General features: G+C 40.3%; 1 pseudogene across 1 annotated transcript; it reads left to right on the top strand.

Moving 5' to 3' along the window:
- Positions 1 to 260: 260 nt before the first annotated feature.
- Positions 261 to 2,478, top strand: LOC149842347 (uncharacterized; annotated as a pseudogene). The gene is made up of 2 exons (XR_016431062.1): positions 261 to 344; positions 978 to 2,478. The product of XR_016431062.1 is annotated as an uncharacterized LOC149842347 (transcript).
- The last annotated feature ends 20,865 nt before the right edge of the window (positions 2,479 to 23,343 follow it).

Raw genomic sequence — 23,343 nt, 5'->3', positions numbered from 1 at the left:
CCACTCGTGGATTTCAAACCTGTGACCTCTCATGGCATTCACAAGTGGCGCCCTCTACCGGTTGAGCGGAGCCCTCGTGGGCTAAGATGGTAAAGTTACACGCGAGGTGGGGGGGGGCAGAAATTGAGAGGAAAGTCGCGCACATATGTGCGGGTGTATCTATCCGATGGCTGTGGACTGCCATCTGTCGGACACCCTATATATAAAAGCCTGAGCTCCCCCTTCCGTACTCTTCTCTCTCTCTCTCTCTCTCTCTCGACACTCGCACGCACACCTCAAGAGAATCGGTGCGTCAGACTCTCTGAAAAAACTTTCATCCCAACTCAGCCTTTCTGGGTGTGGAGGTGAAAAAGTGACTTGATATGTAGCAACCGTGTATCTTTTTTGATGCATTTACTGTAGTTAGAAGATTTGGTAGTTACATGTTCCCGCTTTTTTTTTATCTTTTTTTCCTTTCTGTTCTTTCTGTTATAAACTGAAGCTGTGGCCTTTGTATGCTGAACTTTTCTTTCTCAAGTTTCACGCTTTATCATTAGATTTTGTATATCTGTTTCATCAGGAAGAGATCCCCTTTGGAGTTTTTTGTTAGAAACTTAGATTTTGGAGTAATTCCCATTTATGCAGGCTCTTTATAAGATCTCCTTATTTTAATTCTCTCGTTTTAGAATTTAAATCTCGTTTGAGGATTTCCTCGGAAAATATTCTGCAACAAAGCCCAACAATAAGCATATTTTCTTCTTTGGTCCAGTTTCACTTTTAGCTTGAATCATCGAGATGATGATTCTGTATTTTAGCTATACATCTTCTGAGCTTTTCAGATGTTCACAACGTTCTTTTGGCAAATTTTCGTGTCGGAGAAACTTCTCATTTCCCACTTTATCCTGTTCTCTTTTGCCCGTCTGATTGAAGAATCCAGAAAAGGGAGGAAGAAGATTAACACAATTAAATCATCCTCTTCTTTTTTTTCTTTTTTGCAGAAACAATGTCAGATGTGATGAAGAAGCCGATTTCGATGGCAAGATACGGGTTCGAAACGGCGGTATGGGCGGCGAGGATCCTCTTGCTCGTGGTGGGAGTTGTCTCATCCGTTGGATCGCTGAACAAGAAGCTCCCCTCGCTCTCCTTCAAGTCCGCCGTCTCTTCCGTGCTCACCCTCTCCCCCTCCTCCTTCCGGCGGCCCTACGTCGACGGCGTCGTCTTCTGCCTCACCACCATCCTCCTCTGCATATTCAAACTCCGCCACAAACCCAAACACCACCGGGAAGAGCAGAGCCAGAAGACTCAAAAAGTTGGGGAGCAACCAAAACGCCCTTCTCTCCCTCTCCTGATCTACCCGCCGTCGGAATTCCTTCCCCCGCCGGAATCCTCCCCCCGGGAAAAGAATCCGTCAACCCATCTTTGTCATTCCGTCGAGACAATTCCGCCGGTTGCAGAGAATTCGGCGGACATCTCGAATTACTCGCCGGTGGGTGGTCCGCCACCCCAATTCCGCCGTTCGCCGAACAAGAAGAAACTAACCGACCAGGCGGAGGTATCGGACGACCCACCGGAACCCTCGTCGCCGGTAAGAAAATCGCCGGCCCAACTCCTTCATTCCCCACCCGCCAAGCCGGCCGAGATTTCGAACCACCCGCCGCCGAACAAAAAGAAGCCCGTAGGTGGCGCTTCGAGTCCTCGGCAGGGCGACGCGAGGGATGCCGCCACCTGGAGCCTTGCTCGGCAGGCGCCGTTGATGCGGAGCACGTGGAAGCCGGTTCGGGACGACGAACTCTTCCTCCTGGACGAAGAGGCCGAGTTCCTCGCCGGAGACCATCCTCCGGCGGTTTCAGCCCCTCCTTGCCCGGAATCCGCAGAGGAGGAGTCCGGCGACTCGTTGGATGCAACGTGGAGGGCCATCACGGTGGGTCGGCTGCTTGAGAAAAGCGAGACGTGGGGCGGGAGCACGACTCTCCGAGACGAGCAGTGGCCGAGTCATGAGGGGACTCGGAAGACGAAGAAATCGGAGACGTTCAAGGAGTCGTCGTCGTCGTCTCGGTCGTTCCCGCAGAGGGAGAGGTCGATGGAGGCGGAGGAGCTGCGGAGGCGGGCAGAGGCGTTCATCAAGAAGATCAGGAACGATATGAGGCTCCAGAGGTAGGAGTCGGAGAAGCGGTACAAGGAGATGATCAACAGAGGTACCATATGACGAGATGCTCTCTCTCTCTCTCTCTCTCTCTCTCTCTCTCTCTCTCTCTCTCCTTGTAGTGGAAATTTTGGATAGGAGAAGAAGATGAAGGGATAAAAGATTTCATTTTATCAGTCTTTTTTTTCCTTGGTCTTGCTTCTATCTTCTGTTATATTTTGTACATAGGTTTCTTTCTTTTGTTTGTTTGGTTGTCTGGTTCCACTTCCACCACCGTCGAATTTTGTATGTAAAAATGAGGAAGAGAGTGTATGATCGGGTTTTGGTTGGTTTTTATGAATTTGGTTTAATGCTTCTGTTGCTTTGGTGTTGTATGCATAAGAAGGGATTCTCTTGAACCAAGGCGCCAGAAAATGCTGGAGTCCAGATGAGAGAGCTCTCTCTCTCTCCTCTGAAAAGAGCCGGTAAGGTGGAGGGATCTGGAGCTCTCACAGGAATTGTTGAATTGGTGGCAGATTTCGTGACAGGATATAATATTATGGTCGGTGATAATATAAAATGGGAAGAATTAGGTGCGTGGTGTGACACGATGGGAAAGATTTTTCTATCTCGTCTTCCCGTCCGTCTTGCTCTGGCCCATAACCATAGTGCTGCTGTACTGCCTATCAGCTAGGCTAACCCACCCTACACTACGCTATTAACCTGTTTGCTAGTCATCGCCCCCAAAATACATGACGCACTGGCGGGCTGCAAATGATTGGGCTGCCAACCCGCAGCTAGAGCGAAAGACGGAAAAAGAAGAGGGTGATGCACGCTCTACTTACGAATCATACAGAGAACACTGTTTTCCACAGTGAAAGTGAGAGGATATTTTATTGGAGGTAGGATCAGGTCAGAGTGTGCTCTTACAGTATTTCGTCAGTGAGAGCACAGCCGGATGCCATTGATCTGAAGATGAAATGCGTCCCAAAAACCTGAAACGCTTGCCATTTGAATGGGCCCGCTCTTCGTATTTTGGATCATGGACAGCATCGGGGTTTAATGAGCCTGTTCACTGTTTTGATGGGTGTCGTATTGAGCTATTTTTATCAAAAATCAGTGACAGTACTGTTGTCCGTCGTAAAAGGACGTCCATGTACTCTCTCTCGTAACGACGTAGGAAGGATAAGTAAGAGGAGATGTATGCATGTGGCTTCGTGGCAATCTTGTCGGAGGGGGAGATGCATGACCACATCTGTCAACTGTCATAGCCTCCAATTAAGAGAGAGGATAGGGTGCAATATGATTGCACAAAATTTGTGCCTTGAGCACCGGATCGCATCCATCAGGTCTTGGCCCCACACCTAACAGGCCCTGTCCCCAAGATGGAGGGTGCTCAGGTGCTTAATGCATAAATATTTTTGCAATCATAGTGCACCTGATATTTTCAGTCCAATATAATCACGGATATAATTTTTAAAAAATGCAGTTTTCTTAATATATAGTATTATTAATGATAATGTGATGCTTATATTTTATATACTTTTATTACTCTTTACGTGTTCTGTATTTTCTTATATGTCCTCTAAATTTAAATATTGTACTGATATTTTTTCAAAAAACAAATTATTTTTAATTTATTGTAAGATTTTCCTTTGCTAGGACAATCCTGATAACAAGATTTGTAACTGTGCCTGCAATCATCACTCGTCTTAATTACAAACAGGATTTTTTCACTCTTCTTGAATAATTTTGGTAAAATCTCCACATATTGCTGAAATTTTGTCACCATGCTCAGGGATACAAAACAGATCCGATCTAGAACACATAAATACATGGACTGTAGGATACAGATCGGATCTGAAACAGCCAAAAATTGTGAAACCTCCTCCATCCTAGATCCAACCTATTTGCATTCCTAACTATGTTTAAATGACATGAATATTGGTAGGGACTTTACAAAGCTTATTAGATACGGTTTTGGATCAGGTGCAATCACATTACACAAAGTGCATGCGCAGCTACACCTGACTACCACCCATTAATTTGTTGTTGGGTCCCAAAGCTCACAGGCTGTGTTAGAAAAAGGGATGGTGGTCAAGTGCAGTGGCACATACATTTTGTGCAATGTGATTGCACCAGATCCAACCTTGCATGCTAACTTGTATGTGTTATCAAGTTCAAACTCACCATTCTAAGAGGACAGGAACTACACAACCCTAAAAACACTGACAACACCATAGAGAACACAGATATACGTGGTTTGGTGCAATTTTCACCTGCGTCCACGGAACCCTCACAATCACTCACCCCTTCTCTAGAGGTGCTGCATTATAAACATGTTTTGATACAGGGTGAGATGGAGTCCTTTCCACGATTTTTTCTGGAGGATCTCTTGATTAATGGCAATCATTACCCTATTTTCAGTATTATTACATTTGATTTTTCGTAGTACAGTCAGTTTTGCTATCCTTCTTAGAGTTTTGACTTTCCCTATCACTGGAATAGTGAGATACTTGGTGGTGTATGTTCTCCCCCGATGATTCACTGAATCCCACGTCTGTGTTCGAGGGTCTGAATGAGCACCACGTATACAAGCACATGGGGCTCGTATTCCCGTGTATGTTGACATCGCTTAGCATTGGAGTCTGGTGTGGTTGCAAAGACTTAAGTATTCTTTCTTGCTATTCTTTTCATAAAACGACGGTTTGAAAAAATAACAAAAATGCCCTTCATTCAAAAAAGAAAAAACAAACGGTTCAAAAAAAGGACAAACATGTCCTCTATCCAGAAAGTCAATGATGATGTTGACTCTTCAAAGTCTACACAGTGAAACGAACCTTAATCATTTCGCCGATGGTGATCCGACGAAACGATGGTGAGCCGACGATCCGATGGTGAGTCGGTGATCCGATGGTCATTCGGCGAAACGAACCTGAACCATCAAAAATGTCTGTTTGAACTTTTCATTGTCATCTTCTTCTTCTTTCTTCTCCGTAAAACACTGTAAAACTCTCTCTCTCTCTCTCTCTCTCTCCCTCTCTCTCTCTCTCTCTCTCTCTAGAGAAGAAATCAAGGGAGGCAAAGAGTTCCCCCTGTAGAAGGCCATGAACATCAACCCTCTCACTCTCTCTCACTTCTCTTTATATTTCTATGCACATCCAGCAGACGATCCTATATTGCTCCATCAAACACCAACTGACCTGCACACTGATCGTAGCATCGTTTAACTTGATGAGTTGTGGAGCCTGATTCATAGTTTTTGCTCTTATAAGAGGGGGTTTGGGGGCTCCTCTCAGCGTGGGTAGCATCATTCAACTTGATGAGTTGTGAAGCTTGATTTAGAGTTTTTGTCCTTACAGGAGGGGGGTTCAAAGGCTCCCCCCCCCCCCCCCGGCGCGGATCCCGCTACGCGGTTAGCGGGCGAGGGTCCAGGGGGGGCCGCCCCTGGCAGGGGGGGGCCGCCCCTGGCAGGGGGGGGGGCTCGGGAGGCAGCGCCCCCCAAACCAAATTTTTTTGGGGCTTTGTATAAATTTTTTATTTTCTTTCCCTCTTTTAACTATCGAAAAAGAGCAATAAGGTGTTTTCTTTTCCACGATTTTTCTATTTTTCTTTTTTTGTTTCTTTCTCACGATTTTTTCAATGACTCCCCTACAACGATTTTTAGTATTGTCAGGTCTCCAATGAGCCTCAGCGATTTATAGTATTGTCCGGTCTTTCAACAACGATTTGTAGTATTGTCGGGCCTTCCTACAGTAATTTGTAGTATTTTTGGGTCTTCAACAAGTCCCACAACGATGTATAGTGTTATCCGATCTTTCAACAACGATTTGTAGTATTGTTGGGCCTTTCTACAGCGATTTGTGGTGTTTTCAGGTCTCCAACGAACCCAACAACGATTTATATTATTATTCGGTCTTCCAACAGCGATTTGTAGTATTGACGAGCCTTCTTACAACAATTTATAGTGTTTTTGGGTCTCTAATAAGCCCCACAACAATTTCTAGTGTTATTCGGTCTTCCAACAATGATTTGTAGTGTCTTCCGCAAATCATTATAGCGATTTGTAGTGTTTTTGGGTTGCACAACATAAAATAATAGGAGTCTGGTTTTTAGTTAAAATAGGGAATGAAATGACCATAGAAATCATTAAAATTTTACAGGAATAAATCAAACTCAGAAAAAAAGACACTACTTTTTATGGATTTGAAATATAATATCTGGTTAGGAAGATATGGCCATGACAAGTTGGTCCTAATTCAGGTAGCGATTTACAGCGATTTGCTTATTGAATAACACTACAAATCGCTATAGTGATTTGCGGAAGACCCACGCCGGGGGGGAGCCCCCAGACCCCTCTCCTGTAAGGGCAAAAACTCTAAATCAGGTTTCACAACTCATCAAGTTGAATGATGCTACCCACGCTGGGAGGAGCCCCCAAACCCCCTCCTGTAAGGGCAAAAACTATGAATCAGGCTCTATAACTCATCAAGTTGAACGATGCTATCAACGCTGGGAGGAGCCCCCAAACCCTCCTTCTGTAAGGGCAAAAACTCTGAATCAAGCTCCACAACTCATCAAGTTGAATGATGCTACCCACGCTGGGAGAAGCCCTCAGACCCCCCTTCTGTAAGAGTATAAACTCTGAATCAGGCTCCATAACTCATTTAGTTGAATGATGCTATCCACGTTGGGAGGAGCTCCTAAACCATCCTCCTGTAAGGGTAAAAACTCTGAATCAGGCTCCACAACAGTCAATGTGCAGGTCAGTCGGTGTTTGATGGAGCAATGTAGGATCTTCTGCTGGATGTGCACTAAAGCAGAAAGAGAAGGGAGAGAGAGAGTGAGAAGGTTGATGTTCATGGCCTCCTCCAGGAGAGATTTCTTTCTCGGATAATCCTGCAGTGCAGAGACTGGGTCTTAAATAATCATCTTCAGGGCACTTAAGTCTTTACAATCACTCCTTTTCTAGATTCGTTATTTTTTTTGGCACCAATGGAGGAGAGGGTACTTAAGTTTTTGCAATCGCATCAAACTCCAATGCTAATTAATGCTGACAAACATGGGGATACGAGATGCACATGCTTAAATACGTGATGCTTTTTTGGACCCCCGAGCATGAGATGCCCTGTTCGGGGGGGAACATATAACTTGCTTCGCTTATTTCCATCTTCACAAGGCCTGTCATCCACCCTTCCTTCCTCATGAGAAACACGCCCCGTGTATGCATACATGACTTTCCTGTCAGGATCAAATCCTGCGCCACCTGCATGCTTCTATTGTCCGCTCTTGTGTCTGGCTTGTGTGTTGTCTTGTTTTCCTTTGTTGGCAGAATCATTCTTTACATGGGTATGCTTTCCATTTTGTGTGTGATCCTGCTTGGCAGACTTTTGTTACTTTTCATTCTGTGTGTGATCCTGCTTGCCATTTCTGTGAGCAAGGAGTATCACACATATCTTGTCTATCCTAGCTCTTTGTGTGTGGTTTCTAGCCATATCGTCATTAGCCCCCCTCAAACTTGTCGTGGGTAGACCCCCACAGACGAAGTTTATCTCTCAACCTTGCAAGATCCTACCGAAGTAAAGCTTTGGTAAAGATGCATATAACTTAATGCTTGGAAGGAACATATTTAGTTTTCAAGGACCCATAGGCAACCTTCTCCCGCACAAAATGGTAGTTGATCTCAACATGCTTTATTCTAAGATGAAATACTGTCTTAATGAAAATATAAAGAGCCGACAAGTTATCACAAAATAAAATTGGTGGTTGGGAGAGATACAAGCCCAAATCTCTTAAGATAAACATTAAAAAACTTAAGTTTGCAGTAGTCGAGGTTATGGCCTTGTATTCAGCATCGGAGCTAGAGTGGGCAACCAACACTTGTTTCTTAGCACTTCAAGAAATACAATCTACTCCAAGAAAGGTACAATACCTAGAACACTCAGCCCAGCCAGCATATGAGAAGGCATATAAGTCAAGAGATGATTGAGCCAATAACCGAATTCACATGTCAATTGTGCCATGAACATGCCGAAGGATACTCTTGACTAATTGAAAATTAAAGAGAGATGACTTTTGCGTAAATTGGCTAACATAATTGACATTGAATGATGTATCAAGCATGGTAAAGGTTAAGCATTGTAGGCCTCCCACAAGACTATGATATAAAGTGGGATAAGAAAAATCCAGTGTCTCTAGTAGAGTCCAGATTAGACACCATGGGTGTTGAAACCGACTTAGACCCAAGCATTTGAGCCTGATCTAGGAGTTCATAGGCATATTGTCGTTGATTGAGGAACAGACCTTGTGCAAACTTATGGACCTCCACATCAAGGAAAAAATGAAGAAACCTAAAATCTTTCATACTAAACTCCTTGTTGACCAAGAAAACAAACTATTGAAGAAGACTGGGTTTACTCTCATTGAAAATGATATTGTTCACATATTGAAGTAGAATTATAATTCCTTTGGCATTTTAACAAACAAATAGGGAGGAATCAACCACACTAGAGAAGAACCCTTGTGACAGAAGAAAATTTCTTAATCTGTTATACCAAGCTCTAGGTGCTTGATTCACACCATATAGGGCACATTTGAGCTTACACACCTAGTTGGTCTTAGTAAAATCCATGAATCGTAGTGGTTGTTTAGTATAGGTCGTTTGATGTAGATATCCATGAAGAAACACATTCTTTACATCTAGTTGTCGGATCTCCCATTTATGAATCAAAGCAATAGTGAGAACAATTCGTATTATAGCTAGTTTAATAATAAGAGAAAATGTTTCTAAAAAATCAACCCTTGGGATTTGGTTGAATCCCCTTTCAACCAATCTAGCCTTCAACCATTCCAAACTGCCATCGCTTTTAAGTTTTGTTTTGTAAACCCATTTGGTAATAATGACATTCATATCTGCGGTCCCGAGAACAAGATCCCACGTGTCATTTAAACTAAGAGCTTTCAGTTCATCTTTTATAGCATGGACCCACCCAGGGTGCTTCACGGCCGCCCTGACTCCTCTTGGTTCAAGGAGAATAGACAAGGCCAAAAAGTACTTGGAGTTGTGTTTCAAGATCCCATCTTTAAATAGAGTAATCATGAAATGTGAAATGTCAGCCCGAGCACCATTGATCATGTATCAGGAACAGGATCAAGAAGTTGATCAATCATATTCATCTGACCCACTTGTTGGTCTGTTTGGAATTTAGAGGTAGGCATTTTCTGAGTCTCTTATTTCTGATCAGTTATACAGTTAGAAGGACTTAGAACAACACTTGAGATCGGATAAATAGAATCTTGATGATCAGTCATTTTAGAGTTAATTTGGACATTGAGTGTCATGCACCAATGATTTAACAAGTTCTTCATTGGATACAACAACTACGCCTTCATCCCAAAACAATTGGGGTCGGCGATATGAACCAAAAAAGGAAATCATTTTGGGTCTTCCACATGAATCCTTCTCCTCCAATCATTTCTATTCAATGCTATGTTCTGAGTGAGGTTCAAAGCATTCATATCATTTCCTATCATCTCCATCCAAGTCTTTTTAGGCCTACCCCGACCTCTTTTAACTAATATATTTTCCCATTTTTTCATCCTTCTAACTGGAGCATCATTAGGTCTTCACCAAATATGTCCAAACAACCGTAAACGATTCTCTCTCATCTTATTTTCAATGGATGCAACACCTACCTTCTTACGTATCTCCTCGTTTCAAATCTTATCTTTTATTGTATTTCCACACATCCATCTAAGCATACGCATCTCAACTACACTCATTTAAGTTCTTCATTGGATAGACTGGATACATTTTCATCTACACATTCTTTAAAATTCACCATCTCCCTGATGCAGTGGGCTGCAGAAAAAAGAGTTCTCGGATTCTTATAGGGAAAGACAAACTCATCAAAAGCAACATGCTGATACAGAAACACATGTTTAGTTGGGGGATAGAGGCACATGTACCCTTTGTGTATGTCATCATAACCCAAAAAGACATAGAACATAGATTTTGGCTCAAACTTATTTTTGAAGTCCTTTAAAAAGGAAAAACTTCTACATCAAAAAATTCTTAGGTTGCTAAAATCATGTTTTTTCTGAAAAAATATTTCAAACGGTGACTTCATCTGAATATTTGGTGAAAGTAGCATGTTTGTCAACCAGCATGTTGTGGTGAAAGCCTCTACCCAAAAATGTTTAGGCACTCCACTATGAAACATCATGGTTAACCCCAATTCAGTGATGGTCTTATGCTTTATCTCGGTCATCCTGTTTGGTTTTAGGGATTTTGGGATAATAATTCTAATGTTAGATCTCATTGTTTTCTACATAAATTTTAAGTTCTCTACTATTAAATTCACCACCTTCATGAGTTTAAAATGTTTTTATATTTTTTTTTAAATTGATTTTATACGAGTTTGTGAAATTCCATAAATTTAAAAAAAAGTTTTGATTTTTCTTAACAGATAGACACTACAAGAAAAACCTTAATTAGTGACGACAATTTGCGATGAATTATTTTCGTCATAAATTTGCGACAGATTAGCTAGAGAAAACTAGTCATTCCTAAAATTGGAATTAGCTGCGGAATTAGCGATGAAAAATTTATGTCTCAAAATCCATCACTAATTAGTGACGGAAACATTCCATCGCAAATTCTGTCGTAACTTCACGATGGATGAGCGACATAATTTTTTTCACTGTTATTCCATCGCTAATTAGCGACGAATTTTGAGATAGAAATTTTCCACCACTATTTTTCGATTTAAAACTGCCTATTTAGGGCACAAAATTGTCATCTCGCTTTTCCCAAATATCGCCATGCTTGAGCCCTTTAAAAGCATCGCTGGAGGTGAGGGTGGGCTCTCAATGTCGCGCCTCTCTCCTCCTCTCCTCCCTCGTCTCTCCCTCTCCTCTGTGCCGACGACTTCTCCCTGCCATCGGTCCTCACAACATTGTTGAAGTCCCGACGTCGTAGTCATTCAGGTAACCCCCTAGATCCCTCTCTTTCTCATGCTCTTTGTCTCTCCCTATGCCCTGTCTCCCTCTCTCTGTGTTCGCTCTATCCTCTCCTGCTCGCCTCTCTCTTCCTCTCTGGCTTCTATTGTTCCCCCTACGGCCGCCGACAACCAGAGCCACCGACGACAACACCAACGACCTCTCTCTCTCTCTCTCTCTCTCTCTCTCTCTCTCTCTCTCTCTCTCTCTCTCTCTCTCTCTCTCTCTCTCTCACACACACACACACACACACACACACACACACACACACCTTTCTTCCTCATCTCCCTACATGTGTTAGTGATGCCTGGCATCCTCCCATTGCCCCGACCACTGTTGTCATTGCTCAGGAAGCTTCATCGGCACCTCCTCTCCGGGCGATCGACCTCCGTCCGACCACCTTTGGTGAGCTCCCCCTCTGTGTAACTGCCAGCCACTTTCAATCTTCTCTTTGCCTCTCATCTTCTTCCTCTTCTGAGCAGTCGTCGGCAATTGAAGTCGTCGGGGACCTTTGTGCACCTCCGACGACCTCGGTACCCCTTGGACCCTGCCATGCACCCCCTTTCTGCAAAGGACTTTGCCCCTACCACTCGCTCTTTGGCAGATCTGCAGGGGCTGAGCCCCTACCGACCGAGTTCTTTTGGTGGGTCGACAGGGGTTGAGCATTTTCTTGAGAATTTTTTGTCAGTTCAAAATTTAAAACTTCTGATATTTTTATGAGAATTTTTTGAGAATTTTTTTGAAAAAAAAAACTTCCAAGAAAAACCTTGCCGAGAGTGACATTGGCTACTATGATTTTAAAAGTATTAGATGATGAAAACAATGCATTCAATAATAATTTTGTTGTTGCATGTCATACGTCAATTGGTTGCTTCAATTAACTGAGTGTTTTCTATAATATGAGAATTTAAAGTATACTACTATACTGTGTAGTGGCAAGTAACAAAGAAATTACTAGATATACAATTTGTGGTAGAAATGCATATGTGAAGATAGATGTCTGAGTTGCACCTTGACAATCTATCTAATTCATTTTGATACAAAGTTTCCTTTGCTTTTCAAAATGAAAAAGTGAAGAAGAGAGAGATAATCAAGAAATGTTGTCTGAGATGGTTTGTGCAGGGCACTTTTAGACCTTGAACAATAATGATAAAAAAGGGGGACATAGTACATATTAGAGGAAGTATGAAAAGGAGACCCGCAAAGACTTTTTTTCTGTATATTAATTGCTATTATTGATTTGGGGTCTCTGCCCTTCTTTCATCGTGCTTTTGCATTTGCTTATTTCCTTAAGCATACATTTTTACCATCAGATTGTTTGACTATTATCTTCATTTTTGCTTGTAATCACTAAACATGACTTTTATAGATTCTTTAACATTGTTTGGTTTCTTGACCATATAAGAATAACCATTAAGGTTATAATTCAACTGCCATTTAAAAACTCATCTCCTTTAAACCCATACAGTTAGTTGGTGTGCCATTGATTCTAATGGTTCTTTCCATTGTGAGAAACGCTTGAAAAATAGGAAACTATTCTTTTCCATATTGTTGTTTGTTTGCCTATTCTAAAGTGTCTCATTAGATTGTTTCTCTTCAAAACTGATGAGTATGCTTTCCTTAAATTGATTTCTTTACTTCTCTTTCTTTGCTATGCACAGGGGGGTCTGATAGCTACAGATGTTTTTGTTGTAAAGTGGATAGAGACTAATGCAATACACTTTGGCATGACTGTTTCATATTATGGGTTTGTTAGTGATGGTAATTCATTAGTTGTGCTTTATTTGCTAGTGAACATTTGATTCTTGTTAAATAAATATTGAATGTTTCTAAAGCCCTTCTATTGCTTTGTTTTGTTGCGCATGGTTCTCTATTGGCACATAAAAGAGTACATGTTAGCCTGATTCTCCTCTTGACATGGGTCATATTCGCTTTCTGCATTTCGTAGATGTAATAGACTTGGAATTGCCAATTTAGGTGGATAGCCAGTAGATAGCCAATTTCTTCAATTTCAAATGGATGTGTTAAATAAATATTTTCATGTGAGGAAAACAATGAGGCCTACGCATAAGCATCTATAATAAGACAATGCAGATGTAGTTTTTGTATGAGTTTCACTTTTCGGTAATGAGTGTCATCTTGGATAGATGTCATGCCCTTTAGCGCTCTGAGTTCATTTTTTTTTGTGTGCCAGCACCACTACATCTATAATTGATTCTCCAAAAGCTGCTATTTCTCAGTAGACATACAGCATTTCAGGTCCATTTGAGTTTATTTTTTTCTTATTTTATTTTTTTTTAAAATTTTGCGATGGATTAGCGACGGATATTATCCATCACTAATATTCAATGATGGATTTTTGATGTTTTGTGACAGAATGTATTTTGTCGCCAATTCCATCGCTAAAATAGCGACGGATTATAATCGGTCGCAAAACCAAATCAGTGTTTATTTAGAGACGGACTCGCGATGAAATATGGAATTAGTTAATCCATCACAAATTAGCAATGAAAGTAGCGACAGATAAGTTCTATCGCTAATTAGTGACCAGAAAATTATGACGGACGATATCCGACGCTAATCCGTTGCTAAAATGTTTAGCGACGGATTAACGTTGAATATCGTCCATCGTCAATCCACGTTTTTCTTGTAGTGAGATCCAAGAATATCATGAAAATCCATCCACAAACATATCATAGAATCAGAAATTTTGCATTGAAAAGTTGGGGCTGGTCCTCATAACTCGCAATGGACCTTTCTAAATAGTTCATGATAGTGATCCTCAACAAAGATGAAGAAAAGTCTACACATCTTCCCCAATTGGTAACTAACACACATAGATGCCTTATTTTTCACAGAAGTTAAAGAAATAAAATGGTTCTTAATAAAAAAATCAACTACTTGCCCATGAGGATGCCCATGACATTGGTGTCAAACCTCTTTATTTACTGCTTGAAATCTAACAGAGAAAAGTGCTTCCTTATTATCACTTTATCTCTGATCCTACTTTCTTTCATTATCACTTTGTTGTTGTCCTTGTCCTTAATCAAAAGACCATTAGATGATAATTGAATGATATAAGGCATATATGTAGTTAACTAGCTAATAAAATAATAATTTTTTTAGTCCTGAATACTGAAATAGTTTATCAAGTTTACAAGGATCAGAAGTGGCATGGGCAGAAGCACCTGAATCCAAGAACCACGTGTAATCCTGTCCTTCGGAGACTTTCATTGCAGCCAATTCATCACATATAATTTTCAAATTTCTAATGTAGTCATTTAGAGTACAATCTTTCTTCTAAATGAATTGCAACCTTTGGACTAATAGAAATTCCCTTTCTTAGAATTTGTGAACAAACACTGTAATTAAGGCATTTCATACCTCTTTAGATGTTTGAGGGCCGACCACCAGCCCAAAGGTCTCTTCAGAAAGAGTTCCTGTTATCCATCTCTTGAGAAGCCTGTTAGACTTCCTCCAAGCGATGAAGTCTAGATTGGATCTAGCACTGTCTACCTAAGCTTGAGTCATAGGGGTTTGGCGTGGGGTATTCTCCTTTAATGAATCCCCCCATGTCCGGGCTCCCAATAAGTACCCAAGCATTTTTGTCTGCTACAACAAACAAATTATATGATTGAGTTTGATCGATACGAAGTTGGCGACATTGAGGTTAAAGGGACATTACTTTAAAACCATTGAAAGAGAGGTCAGACCAGGACGTGCTTTGATACCATAAAAACACTAAAAACACCATAAAGAAGACATACGCGTGGTTTGATGCAATTTTTACCAACCTCAACGGAACCTCACAATTACTCATCCCCTTCTCTAGAGGTGATGCATTAAAAACAGGTTTTGATACAGGGTGAGATGGAGTCCTCCTTTCCATGATTTTCCCTGGAGGATCTCCTTGATTAATGGCAGTCATTATCCTATTTTCAGTATTATTACATGTTGATTTTGGTAGTACAGTTAGTTTCCCAATCCTTCTTAAAGGATTGTCTTTCCTTATCAGTGGAATAGTGAGATACTTTCCAGATCTCACGCAGGGCCTTATTTCCATCTTCACAAGGGCTGCCATCTATCTGATCCACCCTTCCTTCCTCATGAAAAACATGCCCTATGTATGCCTGCTTGTCTTTCCTGTCAGGATCAAATCCTGCTCCACCTGCATGCTCCTACTTTCCATTCTTGTGTTTGGACTGTCTGTTGACATGTTTTCCTTTGTTGGCAGAATCATTCTTTGAACAAATTTGATACTCAGGGTAAGTGTTCTTATGCCGTAAGCCGAAAGCAACAGGCTTCCCGGTATAGATGAGGTGAGTGGCCTCAAAATTTTAAATTTTGTGCAGTGTGGTGATCATAGCCATAGTGACAACTGTAAAAAAATGGCAAAATCTCGGCAGCCAAAAACTCAGGATTTTTTTTTTTGTAAATCTCACGTTTTTGCCAGCAAAATCTTGGTAATAAAAATATATAAATAATTTTTTCTTAAAAGTAAAATTTAAAAATAAAAAATACATGATTTTTTTACGATAATAGCCAATAAAAACATAAATATTGTGTTTAAAACAGGATAGTTATGTTTCTGACAAAAAAGCCATTATGAGAAATTGCCATATTTAAGTTTCAGGTAATTTCTGACGGTAATTTCGTGAGATTTGCCACTATCAGATTTTCCTGCCTAGTAAAAAAAATTACCTTGGTTACTCTATCCAAGTCCTGAAACGGTATGAAAGACTGAAAATATAAAGATCCCTCTGTAGCCCCAACAAGGTTTCAAATGATCCACAGAATGTCATAGGAAAAAGGTTAAGGCCGTGCACACTTGCTGGCCCATGCAAGAATAATTGACCTTGCCCATATACATAAAGTTGATGGGTAATCAATCACTTTCTTCCTTTCGTTAAAAGAGCACTTGAATATCTATGGAAGTATCTTGACTAGAGGAGATGCTGGGTGTAGTCCCGCCAGGTGGTCCTCCAGTATGTTGATTCACCAAAAAGGGGCAGCTTTCTTGCCAATTCATCCTAGCTAGCTGACTCCTGGATGCAATTCAATGGAGAGATGGATTGTGTTAGTCGATGTATGGTAAGGGTGCAAAATTTTCAATTAAACGCGAGTATTAAGGGCATGGAACATCAGATCAACTTGGCTCCTCCCCAATAAACTTCACCAAGACCTGCCTCCACAACACGTAGACGTGTGTGTATATATATAAAGCGGTAGCTGGCAGCTGCCTATCGTGAACAAAGGGTGTTTTTGGATTTTTTTTCGCAAACCTGAACTTACAGATGTGTTCGGCATGGTCAGTTTGTTAGGAAACAATACTTGGATCATGATTTTTAAGCTTTAAATATTTATATAAATCTTAGACCATTAATTTTTAAACCTTATAAAAAAACTACCTGTGCATTGGAATTAAATGATCCAAGAGTCGGTGCCTATAAATCAAGCATGTAAAACACATACTGTTAGATTTAAGGAAAACATAGAAAAAACCCTTCAAAGGCCTGGAAAACTAACGGTAGGCATAAAAAAAAAACTTCAAAGGCCTGGTAAACAGTCATTAGTATAGCCGCTGATCCATGCAGGATCAACGGAGAAGCATTCACTAATAGTGGAACACTGTGTCCACTGTTACGGGCTTCATGTCTCAAAGTATTATGGTACTGAACCATGATACATGTACTTGGATTTACATAGACCAAGTCTCCAAAAGCAAAATCTAACCTGTGAATCATGTTTAGCATATTTTATTTACTATCTTCATGTCTCAAAGTTGACTCCATCGTGATTTTTATACCAATTTTGAACCACCCTTATCTTCATGAATCACATCGTGATTTTTTATGGACTTGTGGTATATTACACATGATAACAGCTCCTTTCATGATAAATAAATAATAGTTGCTTGCGGGTAAGTAACCCTCAAGTGTAAAAATATAATATTTTTATTTTTCAGTTTTTTTTATATCTGACCCTCCAGATGTGATCTGCTTATAAAGTTTAGTAGAAACTGACTTTTGAATCATGTTTTTCTGATGTATATATCAAATTTTATGAGTTAAAAAATCAATGACTTACAATATACTAAATTTTTAAACTTTAAAAACAATTACATAGAAAAAACTATGACCCAAAGGTCTAATCCTACTATTTTGACCATGCTGAACACATCCATTGGAATATTATCTGGTGTGGTATCCGCCAGTGTCCGGCGTAATTCAGCATCTCTCTCTCTATGAAAACAACTGAAGGGTTTCTTACCCTCGCTTAACAAAAGAAAAAGCATAGATAGGTTATAGTTAATCACGAGTATGTCTTAGTATAGCTTTAAGATTCCATTATGCATTACAAGAAAGTGTCGCCATCAAACCAAATCGTGGTTAAGTTGCTTGGCTTTGTTGCTTGCGCGATCGGAGGTTGAGAGTTTGGATAAAATATTTGTTGATCGTCAGTAAAAAGTTAAAGACGTGAATGCTCAGTAGTGCTTAGCCACTACCTGAGCAATCAAGGGTAGAGAGTAGACAACGAGTATGTGTGTGTACATATACACGTAGGTAAAGTTGGATGGGGGCAATGTTATCAGTATCGGTGTATCAGCCTGTATCGGCTGTTACACATCGTATCGGCAGAAAGTCTTTACCCTGAATCAGTTATTTTTAAATAAATGCAAAAAAAATACTAAAAACTTTATTATTATTTTAATGGTTTTAACATGTGTTACGTTATGATTGACATATAATATTTTTTATTTTCTGGCCGATACAGAACGATTCACTTGAGTATGGTGTCTGTATTGGCCGATACAGCTGAATTGGTGGCCCAACGATTCAGGACCGATACTGATACTGACAACATTGGGATGGGTTAGGTATCAGATAAAAATCATAGCTCAAACTCTGTGTACTCTATTTCGGTCAAGTTTGGGTTTTGCAGTGTGAAGCAGTTTCCGTTGTTTGTTTGGTGTAGTGGGACGGGGCCTAGACCGTTTGAGAGGCAGTCTAGGTTCAAATCCCATGGGTGTCACTCCTCTGCATAAGCCGAAGTTTGGCGACTCCCTAGGGTTGAGGGGTAAGCCCTCGAAGTATTATGCGATATGGCAGCCTGAGCCAGCACAGTTAGGTCTATGCGCCTGAGGCAGTTTCTCTGAGTAAAAATTTAAAAAAATGTCCATAGATGAAAATTTTGGATTCGGGTAAGATCGATACCGACCCATTGACAGCCGAAGATCGAACGCCAACAAGAGTTAGATTGGTCGGTCAATTCTTTTTCTAAAGGCTTATTCCCTTAGCAGCTTTTTCACTCATTTGTTGAATTGGCCAAGTACAAAGGCATGCATGTGGTGGATGGTCATCAACATGTGGCGGATGGTCATCAACTTTTGGGTGTTAGGTTGTGTTTGATCCCATTCTCTGAGCAGGGGAAGTTAAGGATGTGATTGTGGGGAAAAGAATGACGTGAGTAGGGTGGAAAACAGGGGAAGCTTTGCCGCTTCCTTCATCCATATACAAGATTGGGATGGACCAAATAAAACTAACTTGGCTGTAGACATCTGTCATCCCCCATGACTCTCTCTCTCTCTCTCTCTCTCTCTCTCTCTCTCTCTCTCTCTCTCTCTCTCTCTCGTCTGTATGTGAGTTGAAAGGTTTCTTTCAGTCCATGTCAGTCTTTATATGTTGGGTCCTGTTAAGAAAGTATGAAACAGTTCGGGTGTGAATGTGATTAAATGGAGAGATATTTTCCTATGGGTCATGGCCAATATTCTAAAGAAACATAGACAGTATTCATGACAGAGATGTTTCTTTCCATTAAGCTCAATCCTCAACCGTTCAATTTCTAACACCATGGAGGGCACCTTCAATGAGCCATGGCTTGGCTGGGCTCATTTAGGCTAAAGTAAATGAGCGTGAAGCATTTATGCTTCAATACTTGTGTCAAAAATAACATACTAGCTCGGCTGGTTAATGACCAACAGGCTAGAGGTTTCATTCTCATTGTTGGCCTTTCTTTTTTTTTAAAAATCATCTTAGGCAAGCTTGTCTCGTATGGGCACATATGAGCTCTAGCTTTTTTTTCATGCAGGACGGAAAACCCACTCTCAGAATCAGAGAACTAGTCGCACTGGCTAAGTTTGTCATTTGTCCTGAGGGTGTAAACCGGTGACACACCTATTGCCCACAGCTTTGGCTAAGCAAGGACTTATCATCATAGGTGGGTCTTGCAAGGGGCTGACATTAATGGGGATGGAACCCTGACCACCCAGTGGCCAAGGCCCATTCCACTGCGTCAAACCCTTTAGGGATATATGAGCCCGAGCTTGGTTCTTTCTTGAGATACACAAGCTAAGTCCCGATTCCTGAATAATGAATCACTGTAAATGAACTAAGCCAAACAGCCCATGTTTGGTTAGTTTGGCTTGTTCATCAGCCTTGGATCCAAGTGTAAAACATCATTGAGTAAACAAAAGGGTGCTCTCTCTCTCTCTCTCTCTCTCTCTCTCTCTCTCTCTCTCTCTCTCTCTCTCTCTCTCTCTCTCTCTCTCAGTGTAATATCCTTACATCAGGGCCTGCTGGCCTCTTCGATATTTGAGGCCACAGTTTAGGGCCTCAAATAAAAAAAAAACAACAGGCAATATTCTGAAAACATCTTTTTTTTCTGGGAATGTATTTGCTTTTGAAAATGTCATAATATTGATATATTTTCAAAATGCTGTCAATGTGATCAAACATGATTGCATGTGCTAATGAAAGTCCTACCAAGACATCCATTCTTGAAAACAAGATAAATTAAGCCAGCAATCCCATGCATGCTATACCCTTTTGTTTCTTATCTAATAAACGAGCAAGAAAGACATGATATATGTGATGCAATCCAATTCCTTCCTACACTAGGCCTTATTCTGTGTCATTTGATCAAATCAGTTCATGCTAAAAAGAACTAGAGATTGATATGCTCTGATCTTTCACTCCTATGCTCACATTATATGGATTGATATGGTGGTGTTGAAAAGGGCAGATTTAGACGACGACGTTGAAATCCGCCCAAATGAAACTTCAAAAACCTTAAAACCCCCAAAAATAAAAAGGTTCGTCTCTCATCCAAGAGCAGGATTTGGTTTACTGCTTTAACTGTCCAAAAAAAAAAAAAAACTAAAAAAAAAAACTCTGCTCGTGGTTGAGGCTGGGTGCACCACCAATGGCCGGTAGAAACCCTGCTCGTGGTTCGATCCTGAGGCTGAGAGAGAGTATTGGACGGCGGGAGTGGGAATTGATGCTGATGCTTGATGTCTCAGGGAAAGTACCTCTGACATGGTGGAGATCCAGACGGCATGGTGGTGGTGCTTGATGTCTAAGGGGAGGCACCTCCGATGGACTGGTGGTGCTCGACGTGGTGGGAATCCAAGCGGCAGCATGGTGGTGCTTGATGTCTCAAACTCGGGAAGGAGAGGAAAGGCGAGAAGGATGTTGCGCAGCAATAAAACAAATGCCCAATTTGCACAAAGCAATAAAGCGGAAACAAGAAACACAAATAATCCACAAGACAAGATTTACGTGGTTCGATCAAGATGATCTACATCCACGGGGCAGCCAAATAAATCCACTATAATCGGTGAAATAACAAAGTTGTTCAATGAGATGCTACACAAAGTCAACTCTCTAACAAAATATCTCAATATCACCATAAACAATATGAGATAAACATAAAAGAGATATCACCGAGTGAATATGGGAAGATGCTCCTTGCTTCCTCAACACACATAACTCGTGCACACAGCAAGCTGTTGTCCCCTGTCCACTGCTGCGTGCCTGCAGCACTTTCTCTACAAGGCAGACCTCAGACGACTTCGTCTTCACTGCCTTAGATGCCACAAGATGATCTTCACCTCGTGCGGAAAACCGCTGGTTCACGCAGTGCGTCTTCAAGCACCAGGTCGACCCCGAAGAAGGTGTTCGTTCGCGGGTTATCCTCTACCTGACGCTGATGAACCACCGCCTCCACACGATGCTGCTTTTCACCACCTTAAGAAAGCATGCACAAAAACATTAAAGACTTAGGGCATGATCGAGGCCCTCATTGCGCAAGGCGACCCAAGTTGATTTGGATCGGGTCCCCGCTTGAGGCTAGACCCGACCCAACAAAGGAGAATGAGTTGTGAAAATGAGCAAGGTTTTGGTATCTTTGGCATTGACTTTTCCGTTAGGTCAAAATGTAAGCATTTAATAGCCTTATATTTAATTGTGCTTGTTTGTTGTCCTTTAGTTAATATTCACTACTTTTGGTGTAATGGAGTTAGGGTTTAACACAAGTCTTAAATAGGGATTTTTAGAGTACTTATTGGAGGTAGTTACGTTAATAAATAAAAGTGTATTTGAATGGTCTTTTCTCATATGTTAATTTTATTAGATGAATGATATATTATCTAGTTGTTAGAGACAGTTAACAATGGCCTCTGAAAGGGTCAAAGTAAACTATCATCTCATTGATTACCTTATTTGGAGATCTATAATAGTGTTAAAAAATAATAACTTTAAGAAATTTATAAATTTGATGTCTTATAAAACTGAATATGCGAAAAAGTTATTAAGCCTCTAATATATTTATTCTCATAAAGTAGGTAGCTAAGATTTATGAATAGAAGTTTTGGATGATGATGATGTAGACTCGATGTTATGCAGTAGTGATGTTTACTTAATTGCTTGCAAAGCTGAACAAAAAGTTATTACTTGCGAAGTTAAACAAGCAATTAAAAGTGATATAAAAGAAGCAGTTAATTAATGAAATGATGAAAATCTTGTGGATAATGTTCATCTATCTCAGGAACCATCGATCAAGCTCAGCCCTTTAACAAACATCCAACTGTCAAAAATATTGAACAATATCCATATCCCAAACATTGAGCTCGAGCATGCAGTTGGCTGAACTGATGATTGATATAGATTTTTGACGTGCAAAAAATAAAGAACTTCTATGAACAATTGATGTTGAACCACGTATGTAACGATTCCAACTCGTCCCCATTGAAAAGAATTTTTTTTTTAAATAATTACAGAAACCAAAACTCAAGAATTCGGGGCCTCACAGATTTAACAAACTTTCAAACTATAAGTGATCTTTACATTGAACCAACAAATCAAATAACTAACTTTATTAATCAATAACCAAAGTTCAAAAATCCCAGATACACACTGTCAAAAAATAACATAAGTCACATGATTTTGTAGGCTCCTTGTGGCAGTCATCATCATCACTAAGCTCTAGGTCTTGTGAAAAACATACAAAGTACTGGGTAAGAATCAAATATTCTTTGTATGAATTCCTCTAAAAATCTAAATAGACAAAAAAAATGTAAATCAAATTCATGTAAGTATTCAGAGAAAATATAACAACAATAATCTCATAAATCATTTACCATTTGAGCATTTAAAAGCAAGTATCATGCAATAACAATTTCTCACATAAAATAGAACAAGTAAGAATGCATGAACTAATGTAGAACAGTAAATATGCATGATTCCAATGCACATGCTTGGATAAATTATTAAGTTATTTTCAGGGTTCTCTTTTGCATATATGTCCTTACTAAATTCATACAAGTTTAGTTCTATTTTTCATTAAACCCGCAGATACTCAAAACGGCCACCATAATTCTCGAAGTCCAAGATATCAACAAGCTAACAAAGTACCCAATCTCGTGTAGGTTGAGGATCATTACTATAAAAGTTTATTCCAAAATTTATCTCTAGAATGACCCATAGACAACATCCTTCATTAATGCTTGCTTTAGACAGTTAGATTTCCTTTACTTAAATACTTTGGCACCCTAGACATTTAAACAAATACCCTAAAAATGTTATAGAAACTAGATTTGTCCAAGCGAAATAACGTGGTAGATCTGACCCAAATTTGTCTACTAATGAATGCCTACAAGTCTCTTTAATATAATATATTGAGGGTACTGAAAAAATAATTTTGCTATACATCTTAACAGGAAAAATGAACCCTAAACATATTTGTATAGCCAACAGATTTTCATCATGAGTCAATATATTTGGCAGTCGATCAAACACAGTCATAACAACAACTATGAAAAGAAAAACAAAATTGTACGTTGGTGAAAATAAATATGCGACGGGTCTGGTTTGATTTGCATAAAAAAAATTGGCAGATCTGGACCAAATCTGCGCACCTATAAAAAATGGCAGATTTGTCCAGATCTATCCACATGTTCAGTCAGA

This window comes from Nuphar pumila, chromosome 3 (genome assembly GCF_984573655.1).
Source record: "Nuphar pumila chromosome 3, dmNupPumi1.hap1.1, whole genome shotgun sequence".
NCBI classification, from domain to species: domain Eukaryota; kingdom Viridiplantae; phylum Streptophyta; class Magnoliopsida; order Nymphaeales; family Nymphaeaceae; genus Nuphar; species Nuphar pumila.
This window is presented reverse-complemented; position numbering and strand designations above follow the sequence as displayed.